This window comes from Cottoperca gobio, chromosome 20 (genome assembly GCF_900634415.1).
Source record: "Cottoperca gobio chromosome 20, fCotGob3.1, whole genome shotgun sequence".
In the NCBI taxonomy this organism is placed as follows: Eukaryota; Metazoa; Chordata; class Actinopteri; order Perciformes; family Bovichtidae; genus Cottoperca; species Cottoperca gobio.
The window spans coordinates 16,595,316-16,614,615 of NC_041374.1; the positions used below are offsets into that span (position 1 = coordinate 16,595,316).

Consider the following 19,300-nt stretch of genomic DNA (forward strand, 5'->3'; position numbering starts at 1 on the left):
ACGAGGACTGATGTTCATTGGAACATGAGTCCAACGCTTAACCACTCGGACATCCTGGTACTTTTCTCTTCATCGAAGGCGCTGAATTCTCAGCAGACTAATACATCTTAAAGAATCTTAAAGACATGTTTCATTTAAAGTCACATGCACAACCCAGTGGTTGCAAGTAAAACAATAATTAGATATATTCAATGGCTGGGTATGGGTCATTTTAACCAATCTTGTACTGGTTTTGCTCATTGAACATTTAGCTTGCTTGACGAGCTACATGCTAGCTTAGCAGGTTCACATTGTTGTTTCAATATATTTTTATTAGAAGAGAAAAGTTTTCCATTGGAACTTGAGTCCAACACCTTACCCTCTCGGCCTTCCTGGTACATTTCTCTACATCGAAGGCACTGAATTCTCAGTAGACTAATACATCTTAAAGAATCTTAAAGACATGTTTCATCTAAAGTCATAGGAAATAGACTTGTTAATCCAACATGCACAAACCAGTGGTTGCAAGTAAAACAATAATTAGATATATTCAATGGCTGGGTATGGGTAATTTTAACCAATCTTGTACTGGTTTTGCTCATCGAACATTTAGCTTGCTTGACGAGCTACATGCTAGCTTAGCAGATTCACATTGTTTTCTCAACATATTTTTATTTGGATGAATTTATATATTTAAATGGTATGTTTATACCAGGAGTGGGGTTTGAACCCACGAGGACTGATGTCCATTGGAACTTGAGTCCAACGCCTTAACCACTCGGCCATCCTGGTACTTTTCTCTACATCGAAAGCACTGAATTCTCAGCAGACTAATACATCTTAAAGAATCTTAAAGACATGTTTTATCTAAAGTCATAGGAAATAGACTCATAGGAAATAGATCTGTTAATCCAACATGCACAATCCAGTGGTTGCGAGTAAAACAATAATTAGATATATTCAATGGCTGGGTATGGGTAATTTTAACCAATCTTGTACTGGTTTTGCTCATTGAACATTTAGCTTGCTTGACGAGCTACATGCTAGCTTAGCAGGTTCACATTGTTTTCTCAATATATTTTTATTTGGATGAATGTATATATTTAAATGGTATGTTTATACCAGGAGTGGGGTTTGAACCCACGAGGACTGATGTCCATTGGAACTTGAGTCCAACGCCTTAACCACTCGGCCATCCTGGTAGTTTTCTCTTCATCGAAGGCGCTAAATTCTCAGCAGACTAATACATTTTAAAGAATCTTAAAGACATGTTTCATCTAAAGTCATAGGAAATAAACTTGTTAATCCAACATGCACAACCCAGTGGTTGCAAGTAAAACAATAATTAGATATATTCAATGGCTGGGTATGGGTAATTTTAACCAATCTTGTACTGGTTTTGCTCATTGAACATTTAGCTTGCTTGACGAGCTACATGCTAGCTTAGCAGGTTCACATTGTTGTCTCAATATATTTTTATTAGAAGAGAAAAGATTTCCATTGGAACTTGAGTCCAACGCCTTACCCTCTTGGCCTTCCTGGTACTTTTCTCTACATCGAAGGCACTGAATTCTCAGCAGACTAATACATCTTAAAGAATCTTAAAGACATGTTTCATCTAAAGTCATAGGAAATAGACTTGTTAATCCAACATGCACAAACCAGTGGTTGCAAGTAAAACAATAATTAGATATATTCAATGGCTGGGTATGGGTCATTTTAACCAATCTTGTACTGGTTTTGCTCATCGAACATTTAGCTTGCTTGACGAGCTACATGCTAGCTTAGCAGATTCACATTGTTTTCTCAACATATTTTTATTTGGATGAATTTATATATTTAAATGGTATGTTTATACCAGGAGTGGGGTTTGAACCCACGAGGACTGATGTCCATTGGAACTTGAGTCCAACGCCTTAACCACTCGGCCATCCTGGTACTTTTCTCTTCATCGAAGGCGCTAAATTCTCAGCAGACTAATACATCTTAAAGAATCTTAAAGACATGTTTCATCTAAAGTCATAGGAAATAGACTTGTTAATCCAACATGCACAACCCAGTGGTTGCAAGTAAAACAATAATTAGATATATTCAATGGCTGGGTATGGGTAATTTTAACCAATCTTGTACTGGTTTTGCTCATTGAACATTTAGCTTGCTTGACGAGCTACATGCTAGCTTAGCAGGTTCACATTGTTGTCTCAATATATTTTTATTAGAAGAGAAAAGATTTCCATTGGAACTTGAGTCCAACGCCTTACCCTCTCGGCCTTCCTGGTACTTTTCTCTACATCGAAGGCACTGAATTCTCAGCAGACTAATACATCTTAAAGAATCTTAAAGACATGTTTCATCTAAAGTCATAGGAAATAGACTTGTTAATCCAACATGCACAATCCAGTGGTTGCGAGTAAAACAATAATTAGATATATTCAATGGCTGGGTATGGGTAATTTTAACCAATCTTGTACTGGTTTTGCTCATTGAACATTTAGCTTGCTTGACGAGCTACATGCTAGCTTAGCAGGTTCACATTGTTTTCTCAATATATTTTTATTTGGATGAATGTATATATTTAAATGGTATGTTTATACCAGGAGTGGGGTTTGAACCCACGAGGACTGATGTCCATTGGAACTTGAGTCCAACGCCTTAACCACTCGGCCATCCTGGTAGTTTTCTCTTCATCGAAGGCGCTAAATTCTCAGCAGACTAATACATTTTAAAGAATCTTAAAGACATGTTTCATCTAAAGTCATAGGAAATAAACTTGTTAATCCAACATGCACAACCCAGTGGTTGCAAGTAAAACAATAATTAGATATATTCAATGGCTGGGTATGGGTAATTTTAACCAATCTTGTACTGGTTTTGCTCATTGAACATTTAGCTTGCTTGACGAGCTACATGCTAGCTTAGCAGGTTCACATTGTTGTCTCAATATATTTTTATTAGAAGAGAAAAGATTTCCATTGGAACTTGAGTCCAACGCCTTACCCTCTCGGCCTTCCTGGTACTTTCTCTACATCGAAGGCACTGAATTCTCAGCAGACTAATACATCTTAAAGAATCTTAAAGACATGTTTCATCTAAAGTCATAGGAAATAGACTTGTTAATCCAACATGCACAACCAGTGGTTGCGAGTAAAACAATAATTAGATATATTCAATGGCTGGGTATGGGTCATTTTAACCAATCTTGTACTGGTTTTGCTCAGTTGAACATTTAGCTTGCTTGACGAGCTACATGCTAGCTTAGCAGATTCACATTGTTTTCTCAATATATTTTTATTTGGATGAATTTATATATTTAAATGGTATGTTTATACCAGGAGTGGGGTTTGAACCCACGAGGACTGATTTCATTGGAACATGAGTCCAACGCTTAACCACTCGGCCATCCTGGTACTTTTCTCTTCAACGAAGGCGCTGAATTCTCAGCAGACTAATACATCTTAAAGAATCTTAAAGACATGTTTCATTTAAAGTCACATGCACAACCCAGTGGTTGCAAGTAAAACAATAATTAGATATATTCAATGGCTGGGTATGGGTAATTTTAACCAATCTTGTACTGGTTTTGCTCATTGAACATTTAGCTTGCTTGACGAGCTACATGCTAGCTTAGCAGGTTCACATTGTTGTTTCAATATATTTTTATTAGAAGAGAAAAGTTTTCCATTGGAACTTGAGTCCAACACCTTACCCTCTCGGCCTTCCTGGTACATTTCTCTACATCGAAGGCACTGAATTCTCAGTAGACTAATACATCTTAAAGAATCTTAAAGACATGTTTCATCTAAAGTCATAGGAAATAGACTTGTTAATACAACATGCACAACCCAGTGGTTGCGAGTAAAACAATAATTAGATATATTCAATGGCTGGGTATGGGTCATTTTAACCAATCTTCTACTGGTTTTGCTCGTTGAACATTTAGCTTGCTTGACGAGCTACATGCTAGCTTAGCAGATTCACATTGTTTTCTCAATATATTTTTATTTGGATGAATTTATATATTTAAATGGTATGTTTATACCAGGAGTGGGGTTTGAACCCACGAGGACTGATGTCCATTGGAACTTGAGTCCAACGCCTTAACCACTCGGCCATCCTGGTACTTTTCTCTTCATCGAAGGCGCTAAATTCTCAGCAGACTAATACATCTTAAAGAATCTTAAAGACATGTTTCATCTAAAGTCATAGGAAATAGACTTGTTAATCCAACATGCACAACCCAGTGGTTGCAAGTAAAACAATAATTAGATATATTCAATGGCTGGGTATGGGTAATTTTAACCAATCTTGTACTGGTTTTGCTCATTGAACATTTAGCTTGCTTGACGAGCTACATGCTAGCTTAGCAGGTTCACATTGTTGTTTCAATATATTTTTATTAGAAGAGAAAAGATTTCCATTGGAACTTGAGTCCAACACCTTACCCTCTCGGCCTTCCTGGTACATTTCTCTACATCGAAGGCACTGAATTCTCAGTAGACTAATACATCTTAAAGAATCTTAAAGACATGTTTCATCTAAAGTCATAGGAAATAGACTTGTTAATCCAACATGCACAACCCAGTGGTTGCAGAGTAAAACAATAATTAGATATATTCAATGGCTGGGTATGGGTCATTTTAACCAATCTTGTACTGGTTTTGCTCGTTGAACATTTAGCTTGCTTGACGAGCTACATGCTAGCTTAGCAGATTCACATTGTTTTCTCAATATATTTTTATTTGGATGAATTTATATATTTAAATGGTATGTTTATACCAGGAGTGGGGTTTGAACCCACGAGGACTGATGTTCATTGGAACATGAGTCCAACGCTTAACCACTCGGCCATCCTGGTACTTTTCTCTTCAACGAAGGCGCTGAATTCTCAGCAGACTAATACATCTTAAAGAATCTTAAAGACATGTTTCATTTAAAGTCACATGCACAACCCAGTGGTTGCAAGTAAAACAATAATTAGATATATTCAATGGCTGGGTATGGGTAATTTTAACCAATCTTGTACTGGTTTTGCTCATTGAACATTTAGCTTGCTTGACGAGCTACATGCTAGCTTAGCAGGTTCACATTGTTGTTTCAATATATTTTTATTAGAAGAGAAAAGTTTTCCATTGGAACTTGAGTCCAACACCTTACCCTCTCGGCCTTCCTGGTACTTTTCTCTACATCGAAGGCACTGAATTCTCAGCAGACTAATACATCTTAAAGAATCTTAAAGACATGTTTCATCTAAAGTCATAGGAAATAGACTTGTTAATCCAACATGCACAACCCAGTGGTTGCGAGTAAAACAATAATTAGATATATTCAATGGCTGGGTATGGGTAATTTTAACCAATCTTGTACTGGTTTTGCTCATTGAACATTTAGCTTGCTTGACGAGCTACATGCTAGCTTAGCAGATTCACATTGTTTTCTCAATATATTTTTATTTGGATGAATTTATATATTTAAATGGTATGTTTATACCAGGAGTGGGGTTTGAACCCACGAGGACTGATGTTCATTGGAACATGAGTCCAACGCTTAACCACTCGGCCATCCTGGTACTTTTCTCTTCAACGAAGGCGCTGAATTCTCAGCAGACTAATACATCTTAAAGAATCTTAAAGACATGTTTCATTTAAAGTCACATGCACAACCCAGTGGTTGCAAGTAAAACAATAATTAGATATATTCAATGGCTGGGTATGGGTCATTTTAACCAATCTTGTACTGGTTTTGCTCATTGAACATTTAGCTTGCTTGACGAGCTACATGCTAGCTTAGCAGGTTCACATTGTTGTTTCAATATATTTTTATTAGAAGAGAAAAGTTTTCCATTGGAACTTGAGTCCAACACCTTACCCTCTCGGCCTTCCTGGTACATTTCTCTACATCGAAGGCACTGAATTCTCAGTAGACTAATACATCTTAAAGAATCTTAAAGACATGTTTCATCTAAAGTCATAGGAAATAGACTTGTTAATCCAACATGCACAAACCAGTGGTTGCAAGTAAAACAATAATTAGATATATTCAATGGCTGGGTATGGGTAATTTTAACCAATCTTGTACTGGTTTTGCTCGTTGAACATTTAGCTTGCTTGACGAGCTACATGCTAGCTTAGCAGATTCACATTGTTTTCTCAATATATTTTTATTTGGATGAATTTATATATTTAAATGGTATGTTTATACCAGGAGTGGGGTTTGAACCCACGAGGACTGATGTTCATTGGAACATGAGTCCAACGCTTAACCACTCGGCCATCCTGGTACTTTTCTCTTCAACGAAGGCGCTGAATTCTCAGCAGACTAATACATCTTAAAGAATCTTAAAGACATGTTTCATTTAAAGTCACATGCACAACCCAGTGGTTGCAAGTAAAACAATAATTAGATATATTCAATGGCTGGGTATGGGTCATTTTAACCAATCTTGTACTGGTTTTGCTCATTGAACATTTAGCTTGCTTGACGAGCTACATGCTAGCTTAGCAGGTTCACATTGTTGTTTCAATATATTTTTATTAGAAGAGAAAAGTTTTCCATTGGAACTTGAGTCCAACACCTTACCCTCTCGGCCTTCCTGGTACATTTCTCTACATCGAAGGCACTGAATTCTCAGCAGACTAATACATCTTAAAGAATCTTAAAGACATGTTTCATCTAAAGTCATAGGAAATAGACTTGTTAATCCAACATGCACAACCCAGTGGTTGCAAGTAAAACAATAATTAGATATATTCAATGGCTGGGTATGGGTAATTTTAACCAATCTTGTACTGGTTTTGCTCATTGAACATTTAGCTTGCTTGACGAGCTACATGCTAGCTTAGCAGATTCACATTGTTTTCTCAATATATTTTTATTTGGATGAATTTATATATTTAAATGGTATGTTTATACCAGGAGTGGGGTTTGAACCCACGAGGACTGATGTTCATTGGAACATGAGTCCAACGCTTAACCACTCGGCCATCCTGGTACTTTTCTCTTCAACGAAGGCGCTGAATTCTCAGCAGACTAATACATCTTAAAGAATCTTAAAGACATGTTTCATTTAAAGTCACATGCACAACCCAGTGGTTGCAAGTAAAACAATAATTAGATATATTCAATGGCTGGGTATGGGTCATTTTAACCAATCTTGTACTGGTTTTGCTCATTGAACATTTAGCTTGCTTGACGAGCTACATGCTAGCTTAGCAGGTTCACATTGTTGTTTCAATATATTTTTATTAGAAGAGAAAAGTTTTCCATTGGAACTTGAGTCCAACACCTTACCCTCTCGGCCTTCCTGGTACATTTCTCTACATCGAAGGCACTGAATTCTCAGTAGACTAATACATCTTAAAGAATCTTAAAGACATGTTTCATCTAAAGTCATAGGAAATAGACTTGTTAATCCAACATGCACAAACCAGTGGTTGCAAGTAAAACAATAATTAGATATATTCAATGGCTGGGTATGGGTAATTTTAACCAATCTTGTACTGGTTTTGCCTCATCGAACATTTAGCTTGCTTGACGAGCTACATGCTAGCTTAGCAGATTCACATTGTTTTCTCAACATATTTTTATTTGGATGAATTTATATAGTTAAATGGTATGTTTATACCAGGAGTGGGGTTTGAACCCACGAGGACTGATGTCCATTGGAACTTGAGTCCAACGCCTTAACCACTCGGCCATCCTGGTACTTTTCTCTTCATCGAAGGCGCTAAATTCTCAGCAGACTAATACATCTTAAAGAATCTTAAAGACATGTTTCATCTAAAGTCATAGGAAATAGACTTGTTAATCCAACATGCACAACCCAGTGGTTGCAAGTAAAACAATAATTAGATATATTCAATGGCTGGGTATGGGTAATTTTAACCAATCTTGTACTGGTTTTGCTCATTGAACATTTAGCTTGCTTGACGAGCTACATGCTAGCTTAGCAGGTTCACATTGTTGTCTCAATATATTTTTATTAGAAGAGAAAAGATTTCCATTGGAACTTGAGTCCAACGCCTTACCCTTTTGGCCTTCCTGGTACTTTTCTCTACATCGAAGGCACTGAATTCTCAGCAGACTAATACATCTTAAAGAATCTTAAAGACATGTTTCATCTAAAGTCATAGGAAATAGACTCATAGGAAATAGATCTGTTAATCCAATATGCACAATCCAGTGGTTGCGAGTAAAAAAATAATTAGATATATTCAATGGCTTGGTATGGGTAATTTTAACCAATCTTGTACTGGTTTTGCTCATCGAACATTTAGCTTGCTTGACGAGCCACATGCTAGCTTAGCAGGTTCACATTGTTGTCTCAATATATTTTTATTAGAAGAGAAAAGATTTCCATTGGAACTTGAGTCCAACGCCTTACCCTCTCGGCTTTCCTGGTACTTTTCTCTACATCGAAGGCACTGAATTCTCAGCAGACTAATACATCTTAAAGAATCTTAAAGACATGTTTTATCTAAAGTCATAGGAAATAGACTCATAGGAAATAGATCTGTTAATCCAACATGCACAATCCAGTGGTTGCGAGTAAAACAATAATTAGATATATTCAATGGCTGGGTATGGGTAATTTTAACCAATCTTGTACTGGTTTTGCTCATTGAACATTTAGCTTGCTTGACGAGCTACATTCTAGCTTAGCAGGTTCACATTGTTTTCTCAATATATTTTTATTTGGATGAATGTATATATTTAAATGGTATGTTTATACCAGGAGTGGGGTTTGAACCCACGAGGACTGATGTCCATTGGAACTTGAGTCCAACGCCTTAACCACTCGGCCATCCTGGTACTTTTATCTTCATCGAAGGCGCTGAATTCTCAGCAGACTAATACATCTTAAAGAATCTTAAAGACATGTTTCATCTAAAGTCATAGGAAATAGACTTGTTAATCCAACATGCACAACCCAGTGATTGCAAGTAAAACAATAATTAGATATATTCAATGGCTGGGTATGGGTAATTTTAACCAATCTTGTACTGGTTTTGCTCATTGAACATTTAGCTTGCTTGATGAGCTACATGCTAGCTTAGCAGGCTCACATTGTTGTCTCAACATATTTTTATTTGGATGAATGTATATATTTAAATGGTATGTTTATACCAGGAGTGGGGTTTGAACCCACGAGGACTAATGTCCATTGGAACTTGAGTCCAACGCCTTAACCACTCCGCCATCCTGGTACTTTTCTCTTCATCGAAGGCGCTAAATTCTCAGCAGACTAATACATCTTAAAGAATCTTAAAGACATGTTTCATCTAAAGTCATAGGAAATAGACTTGTTAATCCAACATGCACAATCCAGTGGTTGCGAGTAAAACAATAATTAGATATATTCAATGGCTGGGTATGGGTAATTTTAACCAATCTTGTACTGGTTTTGCTCATTGAACATTTAGCTTGCTTGATGAGCTACATGCTAGCTTAGCAGGTTCACATTGTTGTCTCAATATATTTTTATTTGGATGAATGTATATATTTAAATGGTATGTTTATACCAGGAGTGGGGTTTGAACCCACGAGGACTAATGTCCATTGGAACTTGAGTCCAACGCCTTAACCACTCTGCCATCCTGGTACTTTTCTCTTCATCGAAGGCGCTAAATTCTCAGCAGACTAATACATCTTAAAGAATCTTAAAGACATGTTTCATCTAAAGTCATAGGAAATAGACTCATAGGAAATAGATCTGTTAATCCAATATGCACAATCCAGTGGTTGCGAGTAAAAAAATAATTAGATATATTCAATGGCTGGGTATCGGTAATTTTAACCAATCTTGTATTGGTTTTGCTCATCGAACATTTAGCTTGCTTGACGAGCTAGCTTAGCAGATTCACATTGTTTTCTCAACATATTTTTATTTGGATGAATTTATATATTTAAATGGTATGTTCATAACAGGAGTGGGGTTTGAACCCACGAGGACTGATGTCCATTGGAACTTGAGTCCAACGCCTTAACCATTCGGCCATCCTGGTACTTTTCTCTTCATCGAAGGCGCTAAATTCTCAGCAGACTAATACATCTTAAAGAATCTTAAAGACATGTTTCATCTAAATTCATAGGAAATAGACTTGTTAATCCAACATGCACAACCCAGTGGTTGCAAGTAAAACAATAATTAGATATATTCAATGGCTGGGTATGGGTAATTTTAACCAATCTTGTACTGATTTTGCTCATTGAACATTTAGCTTGCTTGACGAGCTACATGCTAGCTTAGCAGGTTCACATTGTTGTCTCAATATATTTTTATTAGAAGAGAAAAGATTTCCATTGGAACTTGAGTCCAACGCCTTACCCTCTCGGCCTTCCTGGTACTTTTCTCTACATCGAAGGCACTGAATTCTCAGCAGACTAATACATCTTAAAGAATCTTAAAGACATGTTTCATCTAAAGTCATAGGAAATAGACTCATAGGAAATAGATCTGTTAATCCAACATGCACAATCCAGTGGTTGCGAGTAAAACAATAATTAGATATATTCAATGGCTGGGTATGGGTAATTTTAACCAATCTTGTACTGGTTTTGCTCATTGAACATTTAACTTGCTTGATGAGCTACATGCTAGCTTAGCAGGTTCACATTGTTGTCTCAATATATTTTTATTTGGATGAATGTATATATTTAAATGGTATGTTTATGCCAGGAGTGGGGTTTGAACCCACGAGGACTAATGTCCATTGGAACTTGAGTCCAACGCCTTAACCACTCTGCCATCCTGGTACTTTTCTCTTCATCGAAGGCGCTAAATTCTCAGCAGACTAATACATCTTAAAGAATCTTAAAGACATGTTTCATCTAAAGTCATAGGAAATAGACTTGTTAATCCAACATGCACAACCCAGTGGTTGCAAGTAAAACAATAATTAGATATATTCAATGGCTGGGTATGAGTAATTTTAACCAATCTTGTACTGGTTTTGCTCATTGAACATTTAGCTTGCTTGACGAGCTACATGCTAGCTTAGCAGATTCACATTGTTTTCTCAATATATTTTTATTTGGATCAAATCAAATCAAATCAAATTTATTTGTATAGCCCAATATCACAAATTATACATTTGTCTCAGTGTGCTTTACAGATTGTACAGGTTACAACATCCTCTGTCCTTAGACCCTCGCATCGCACAAGGAAAAACTTCCTAAAAGAAACCCCAAAATTAAAGGGGAAAAAATGGAAGAAACCTCAGGGAGAGCAACTGAGGAGGGATCCCTCTCCCAGGACGGACAGACGTGCAATAGATGTCGTGTGTACAGGATAAACAACATAGTACAAATACAACATTTTACAGAAATTATGTTGTGTTGGAAAAAAAAAAGAAATAGAAAGTTTGGATGAATCCAGGAAAATGTCAATAAGGCTTCCCGGTGTCCAGCAGGACCAGGTCAGCAGGCGCTGTCACGATTCATGATCCTGACGTAAACTTTATCAGTGGCAACCTGCCACATGAGAGACAGACACTCCGGGGATGATACCCCGGATGGTGAGTTAGTAACATACATTTACATAAATGCATACAGATAGAGAGGGAGAAGAAGAGAGGGAGAAGAAGAGAGAGGGAGAGAAGGAAGAGAGCAGGGAGGTGTCCCCCGGCAGTCTAAGCCTATAGCAGCATAACTAGGGGCTGATCCAGGGCAAACCTGAGCCAGCCCTAACTATAAGCTTTATCAAAAAGGAAAGTCTTTAGCCTACTCTTAAATGTGGAGAGTGTGTCTGCCTCCCGAACACAAACTGGAAGCTGGAAGCTTTTTGGACAACCTGATAACAATGAGTTGCAGTAATCCAGCCTTGAAGTAACAAATGCATGGACTAGTTTTTCTGCATCATTTTGAGACAGGATGTGTCTTATTTTTGCAATGTTACGTAGATGAAAGAAGGCAGTCCTTGAGATTTGTTTTATGTGGGAGTTAAACGACAGATCTTGATCAAAGATGACGCCAAGATTCCTTACAGTGGTGCTGGAGGCCAAGTTAATGCCATCCAGAGCTTCTATGTCATTAGAAAATGCGTTTCGGAGGCGTTTAGGGCCAAGTATAATAACTTCAGTTTTGTCTGTGTTTAACATCAAAAAGTTGCTAGACATCCAAGTTTTTATGTCCTTAAGGCATGCTTGAAGTTTAGCCAATTGATTGGTTTCATCTGGTTTAATTGATAGATATAATTGGGTATCATCCGCATAACAATGAAAGTTTATAGAGTGGTTCCTTATAATATTGCCCAAAGGAAGCATATATAAGGTGAATAGAATCGGTCCAAGTACAGAACCCTGCGGAACTCCAAGACTGACTTTGGCTGTCATGGAGGATTTATCGTTAACAAGTACAAATTGAGATCGCTCAGATAAATAGGACTTGAACCAGCTTAGTGCGGTTCCTTTTATGCCAACACAATGTTCCAGTCTCTGTAGTAGAATGTCATGATCAACAGTGTCGAAAGCAGCACTGAGGTCTAACAAGACAAGAACAGAGACGAGTCCTTTGTCTGAAGCCAATAGAAGGTCATTGGTAACTTTCACCAGTGCCGTCTCTGTGCTATGATGAACTCTAAATCCAGATTGAAAAACCTCAAATAAACTATTATTATGTAAAAAGTCACACAACTGTTTTGCGACTGCTTTCTCAAGGATTTTAGCGAGGAAGGGAAGGTTAGATATCGGCCTATAGTTGGCTAAAACCTCTGGATCAAGACCAGGCTTTTTAAGAAGTGGTTTTATTACAGCTACTTTAAAGGATTTTGGTACGTAGCCAGATAATAGAGACAGGTTGATCATATTTAATAACGAAGTGTTAATTAAGGGTAAAACTTCTTTAAACAGTTTAGTTGGAATCGGGTCTAAAAGACAGGTTGATGGTTTAGACGATGAGATTGTTGAAGTTAGTTGGTTAAGGTTGATTGGAGTAAAACAGTCTAGATATATTTCAGGAGTTACAGATGTTTTTAAAATTCCAACAGTTGAAGTTAAGTCATTACCAATTGAGGTCAGGAGGAGATTAATTTTGTCTCTAATAATTATAATTTTATCGTTAAAGAAACTCATAAAGTCGTCACTACTGAGAGATATAGGAACAGAAAGCTCTGTAGAGCTGTGGCTCTCTGTCAGCCTGGCTACAGTGCTGAAAAGAAACCTGGGGTTGTTCTTATTTTCTTCTATTAAGGAAGAGTAATAAGCTGCTCTGGCATTACGGAGAGCCTTCTTATACGTTTTAAGATGATCTAACCAGACTAAACGAGATTCTTCCAATTTAGTGGAACGCCATTTACTTTCAAGATTTCTCGACTTTTGTTTTAGTTTGCGGATTTGTAAATTAAGCCATGGAGCTTTCTTTTTCTGTTTTATGATCTTCTTCTTAAGAGGAGCGACAGAGTCGAGTGTTATTCGCAGTGAGGCTGCAGCGCTATCAACAAGATGATTAATTTGGGAGGGACTAAAGTTAGCATTGGAGTCCTCTGTTATATTGATATTGAGTCCTGGTATTGAATCAAGTGCTGATGGAATCACTTCCTTAAATTTAGTCACAGCACTTTCAGATAAACATCGAGCGTAGGATATTTTGCCTACTGGCTTGTAGTCCAGTAACAGGACTTCAAAAGTTATTAAAAATGGTCTGATAAAAGAGGATTATGTGGACACACTGATAAACTTTCAATTTCAACACCATATCCCAGAACAAGGTCCAGAGTGTGGTTTAAACAGTGAGTTGGTTCATGTACATTTTGACTGAACCCAATTGAATCTAATATTGAGATAAATGCATTATTAAGGCCGTCACTATCAACATCCACATGAATATTAAAGTCACCTACAATAATTACTTTATCTGTTTTAAGGACTAAATTTGATAAAAATTCTGAGAATTCAGATAGAAATTCAGAGTACGGACCAGGAGGGCGGTACACAGTAACAAATAAAACTGGCTTTATTGTTTTTCCATGTTGGGTTTGAGAGCGTAAGAACAAGGCTTTCAAAAGAGTTATATTTTAGTTTAGGCTTAGGATTGATCAAGAGGTTTGAGTCAAATATGGCCCCAACTCCACCTCCTCGGCCAGTACCTCGAGGAATGTGAGTATTAATATGACCAGGTGGAGTAGATTCATTTAGACTGACATATTCTTCATGTCTCAGCCAGGTTTCAGTGAGACAAAATAAATCAATCTTATTATCTGATATTAAATCATTTACCAATCCAGCTTTCGTTGATAAAGATCTGATGTTTAAGAGCCCACATTTAATTTTTTGATTTAGTTGCACTTTTGCAGTGGTGGTGTTTATTTTAATTAGGTTTTCATGTATAACTCCTCTTCTGTTAACCATAGACTTGATTAGTTTCAGTGGTCGTGGGGCAGACACAGTCACTATGGGGATTTGAGTGGGTGACTGCCCGGAAAGAAGCACAGAGAAGTGTGTAAGACTACAACTCTTTGTCCTGGTCTCAACTCTGGGTTGTCATGGATTAGGTCCACTAATAGACTGTGTAATATTATTGGATATGAGATCTGCTCCAGCCAAAGTAGGATGGATGCCGTCACTCCTAATCAGACCAGGCCTTCCCCAGAAAGTCCGCCAATTGTCTACGAAGCCCACATCATTATCTGGACACCACCGTGAGAGCCAGCGACGGAATGATGACATGCGGCTAAACATGTCATCATTCAAAAGATTTGGCAGAGGACCAGAGAAAACTACGGAGTCCGACATTGTTTTGGCAAATGTACACACCGACTCCACATTAACTTTAGTACACTCCGATTGACGCAATCGCGTGTCATTACCGCCGACGTGAATAACAATCTTACTGTATTTACGTTTAGCCTTAGCCAGCAGTTTCAAATGTGCTTCTATGTCGCCCGCTCTGGCCCCCGGAATGCACGTGACTGTCGTCGCTGGTGTCTCAAAATGAACGTATCTCAAAATTGAGCTACCGATAACCAGAGTTGGCTTCTCAGCTGGTGTGTCACTGAGTGGGGAGAATCTGTTAGAAACAGCAAGCGGTTGGTGGTGAACCGTGGGCTTCTGATAACACTTCTTTCGGACAGTCACCCAGTCTCCCGGCTGCTCGGGTCCCGCCGCGGGACGGCTAACAGGAGATACCACTGGTCGACCCGCACCGACTATAGGGGGCTTGCTAACAGCTACACTTGCTAACCGCTGACTAGCCATGGTGCGGAGCCGCTCATCTATCCCTCTAAAACTCGCCTCCAACCCTGCGTATAAACTACATTTAATACACGTACCATTATCACTAAAGGAGGCCGAGCAATAGCTAAACATGAAACACACCGAGCAGGAGAGAGCAGAAGAGGGAGATGCCATCGCTAGCTGCCGAGCTGCAGCAGCTAACGTTAGCAGAGCCGAACAGAGCGTAAATAATTGAGGATTTAGCGAGAGTCGCTAAGAGAAGGAGGATAAGGAGAGAGTTGTAAGTGCTTAGGAAGTACAAGTATAGGTTTAGATAGATGACAGGTAATTAGCCGATGTGATCAAGAATATAACAACATTAACTGGGTCAAACTGGAGCTGCCGAAGTATGCTACCAACAACACAGAAACATTAACAACCGGAAATGACGCGCTTACCGTAACCATACCAGCATGCCTGGATGAATTTAATCTATTTAAATGGTATGTTTATACGAGGAGTGGGGTTTGAACCCAGGAGGACTGTTGGCCATTGGAACTTGAGTCCAACGCCTTACCCTCTCGGCCTTCCTGGTACTTTTCTCTACATCGAAGGCACTGAATTCTCAGCAGACTAATACATCTTAAAGAATCTTAAAGACATGTTTCATCTAAATTCATAGGAAATAGACTCATAGGAAATAGATTTGTTAATCCAACATGCACAATCCAGTGGTTGCGAGTAAAACAATAATTAGATATATTCAATGGCTGGGTATGGGTAATTTTAACCAATCTTTTACTGGTTTTGCTCATTGAACATTTAGCTTGCTTGATGAGCTACATGCTAGCTTAGCAGATTCACATTGTTTTCTCAATATATTTTTATTAGGATGAATTTATATATTGTTGGGTTTTGAAGCCCAAAGGGCGCTGTGATAGTCTTTCAATTGAATCCAGTAAACTTCTAGTTGATCAAGATACTTATTTATTTAAAGTGATGATGACAGCATTTCAAAAAATACCCTCAGCCGAGGACACTTTCACACACCAAGTCCACAGTCCGAATCAATAAAGAGCCAGTTAGCTGTCTGTTGGTAAAAGTAAAAGTGGTACAAAAACATCATAAACATTTTGCTATATTCTCTACAGAAGGGTGTCGTCGTCCCTCATTGGTCCATGTTGCCGCGGTTATGCCCCTTGGTGGGCCGTCTTGTTGTGGCGAGATGGAGGTAGACCTGAAACTCCTTGAAGAGAACCTACAGTGCTTCACATTCATAACTAATATAGTGCTCATTATACATTTGTGCAGAAATACATGTTGTGCAATAATTAATTTGATTGAGGTGGACGAGTACATGTGATAATCATTAAATGTGACACAATACAATCAGGAGTTTATTTACTTCACAATATTTAAATGGTATGTTTATACCAGGAGTGGGGTTTGAACCCACGAGGACTGTTGTCCATTGGAACTTGAGTCCAACGCCTTACCCTCTCGGCCTTCCTGGTACTTTTCTCTACATCGAAGGCACTGAATTCTCAGCAGACTAATACATCTTAAAGAATCTTAAAGACATGTTTCATCTAAAGTCATAGGAAATAGACTTGTTAATCCAACATGCACAACCCAGTGGTTGCAAGTAAAACAATAATTAGATATATTCAATGGCTGGGTATGGGTAATTTTAACCAATCTTGTACTGGTTTTGCTCATTGAACATTTAGCTTGCTTGACGAGCTACATGCTAGCTTAGCAGGTTCACATTGTTGTCTCAATATATTTTTATTAGAAGAGAAAAGATTTCCATTGGAACTTGAGTCCAACGCCTTACCCTCTCGGCCTTCCTGGTACTTTTCTCTACATCGAAGGCACTGAATTCTCAGCAGACTAATACATCTTAAAGAATCTTAAAGACATGTTTCATCTAAAGTCATAGGAAATAGACTCATAGGAAATAGATCTGTTAATCCAATATGCACAATCCAGTGGTTGCGAGTAAAACAATAATTAGATATATTCAATGGCTGGGTATGGGTAATTTTAACCAATCTTGTACTGGTTTTGCTCATCGAACATTTAGCTTGCTTGACGAGCTACATGCTAACTTAGCAGGTTCACATTGTTGTCTCAATATATTTTTATTTGGATGAATGTATATATTTAAATGGTATGTTTATATCAGGAGTGGGGTTTGAACCCACGAGGACTGATGTCCATTGGAACTTGAGTCCAACGCCTTAACCACTCGGCCATCCTGGTAGTTTTCTCCTCATCGAAGGCACTGAATTCTCAGTAGACTAATACATCTTAAAGAATCTTAAAGACATGTTTCATCTGAAGTCATAGGAAATAGACTTGTTAATCCAACATGCACAACCCAGTGGTTGCAAGTAAAACAATAATTAGATATATTCAATGGCTGGGTATGGGTAATTTTAACCAATCTTGTACTGGTTTTGCTCATTGAACATTTAGCTTGCTTGACGAGCTACATGCTAGCTTAGCAGGTTCACATTGTTTTCTCAATATATTTTTATTAGAAGAGAAAAGATTTCCATTGGAACTTGAGTCCAACGCCTTACCCTCTCGGCCTTCCTGGTACTTTTCTCTACATCGAAGGCACTGAATTCTCAGCAGACTAATACATCTTAAAGAATCTTAAAGACATGTTTCATCTAAAGTCATAGGAAATAGACTCATAGGAAATAGATCTGTTAATCCAATATGCACAATCCAGTGGTTGCGAGTAAAACAATAATTAGATATATTCAATGGCTGGGTATGGGTAATTTTAACCAATCTTGTACTGGTTTTGCTCATCGAACATTTAGCTTGCTTGACGAGCTACATGCTAGCTTAGCAGGTTCACATTGTTGTCTCAATATATTTTTATTAGAAGAGAAAAGATTTCCATTGGAACTTGAGTCCAACGCCTTACCCTCTCGGCCTTCCTGGTACTTTTCTCTACATCGAAGACACTGAATTCTCAGCAGACTAATACATCTTAAAGAATCTTAAAGACATGTTTCATCTAAAGTCATAGGAAATAGACTCATAGGAAATAGATCTGTTAATCCAACATGCACAATCCAGTGGTTGCGAGTAAAACAATAATTAGATATATTCAATGGCTGGGTATGGGTAATTTTAACCAATCTTGTACTGGTTTTGCTCATTGAACATTTAGCTTGCTTGACGAGCTACATGCTATATTAGCAGGTTCACATTGTTGTCTCAATATATTTTTATTTGGATGAATGTATATATTTAAATGGTTTGTTTATACCAGGAGTGGGGTTTGAATCCACGCGGACTGATGTCCATTGGAACTTGAGTCCAACGCCTTAACCACTCGGCCATCCTGGTAGTTTTCTCCTCATCGAAGGCACTGAATTCTCAGTAGACTAATACATCTTAAAGAATCTTAAAGACATGTTTCATCTAAAGTCATAGGAAATAGACTTGTTAATCCAACATGTACAACCCAGTGGTTGCAAGTAAAACAATAATTAGATATATTCAATGGCTGGGTATGGGTAATTTTAACCAATCTTGTACTGGTTTTGCTCATTGAACATTTAGCTTGCTTGACGAGTTACATTTTAGCTTAGCAGGTTCACATTGTTGTCTCAATATATTTTTATTAGAAGAGAAAAGATTTCCATTGGAACTTGAGTCCAACGCCTTACCCTCTCGGCCTTCATGGTACTTTTCTCTACATCGAAGGCACTGAATTCTCAGCAGACTAATACATCTTAAAGAATCTTAAAGACATGTTTCATCTAAAGTCATAGGAAATAGACTCATAGGAAATAGATCTGTTAATCCAATATGCACAATCCAGTGGTTGCGAGTAAAAAAATAATTAGATATATTCAATGGCTGGGTATGGGTAATTTTAACCAATCTTGTACTGGTTTTGCTCATCGACCATTTAGCTTGCTTGACGAGCTAGCTTAGCAGATTCACATTGTTTTCTCAACATATTTTTATTTGGATGAATTTATATATTTAAATGGTATGTTTATACCAGGAGTGGGGTTCGAACCCACGAGGACTGATGTCCATTGGAACTTGAGTCCAACGCCTTAACCACTCGGCCATCCTGGTACTTTTCTCTACATCGAAGGCGCTAAATTCTCAGCAGACTAATACATCTTAAAGAATCT

General features: G+C 37.9%; 1 protein-coding gene and 15 non-coding genes across 16 annotated transcripts in view; 1 reads left to right on the forward strand and 15 right to left on the reverse strand.

Annotated features, from left to right (window-relative positions):
- Positions 1-19,300, forward strand: part of LOC115025740 (collagen alpha-1(XXI) chain) — a 78,175-nt gene that overhangs the window by 18,729 nt on the left and 40,146 nt on the right. The window lies entirely within an intron of this gene.
- On the reverse strand, positions 689-771 carry trnal-caa (transfer RNA leucine (anticodon CAA)). The gene has a single exon. It is a non-coding gene; the product is annotated as a tRNA-Leu (tRNA).
- Positions 1,099-1,181, reverse strand: trnal-caa (transfer RNA leucine (anticodon CAA)). The gene has a single exon. It is a non-coding gene; the product is annotated as a tRNA-Leu (tRNA).
- trnal-caa (transfer RNA leucine (anticodon CAA)) lies at positions 1,835-1,917 on the reverse strand. Its single transcript has one exon. It is a non-coding gene; the product is annotated as a tRNA-Leu (tRNA).
- trnal-caa (transfer RNA leucine (anticodon CAA)) lies at positions 2,571-2,653 on the reverse strand. Its single transcript has one exon. It is a non-coding gene; the product is annotated as a tRNA-Leu (tRNA).
- On the reverse strand, positions 4,016-4,098 carry trnal-caa (transfer RNA leucine (anticodon CAA)). Its single transcript has one exon. It is a non-coding gene; the product is annotated as a tRNA-Leu (tRNA).
- On the reverse strand, positions 7,598-7,680 carry trnal-caa (transfer RNA leucine (anticodon CAA)). Its single transcript has one exon. It is a non-coding gene; the product is annotated as a tRNA-Leu (tRNA).
- Positions 8,705-8,787, reverse strand: trnal-caa (transfer RNA leucine (anticodon CAA)). The gene has a single exon. It is a non-coding gene; the product is annotated as a tRNA-Leu (tRNA).
- On the reverse strand, positions 9,100-9,182 carry trnal-caa (transfer RNA leucine (anticodon CAA)). Its single transcript has one exon. It is a non-coding gene; the product is annotated as a tRNA-Leu (tRNA).
- Positions 9,495-9,577, reverse strand: trnal-caa (transfer RNA leucine (anticodon CAA)). The gene has a single exon. It is a non-coding gene; the product is annotated as a tRNA-Leu (tRNA).
- trnal-caa (transfer RNA leucine (anticodon CAA)) lies at positions 9,898-9,980 on the reverse strand. The gene has a single exon. It is a non-coding gene; the product is annotated as a tRNA-Leu (tRNA).
- Positions 10,649-10,731, reverse strand: trnal-caa (transfer RNA leucine (anticodon CAA)). The gene has a single exon. It is a non-coding gene; the product is annotated as a tRNA-Leu (tRNA).
- trnal-caa (transfer RNA leucine (anticodon CAA)) lies at positions 16,557-16,639 on the reverse strand. Its single transcript has one exon. It is a non-coding gene; the product is annotated as a tRNA-Leu (tRNA).
- On the reverse strand, positions 17,308-17,390 carry trnal-caa (transfer RNA leucine (anticodon CAA)). Its single transcript has one exon. It is a non-coding gene; the product is annotated as a tRNA-Leu (tRNA).
- On the reverse strand, positions 18,415-18,497 carry trnal-caa (transfer RNA leucine (anticodon CAA)). The gene has a single exon. It is a non-coding gene; the product is annotated as a tRNA-Leu (tRNA).
- Positions 19,159-19,241, reverse strand: trnal-caa (transfer RNA leucine (anticodon CAA)). The gene has a single exon. It is a non-coding gene; the product is annotated as a tRNA-Leu (tRNA).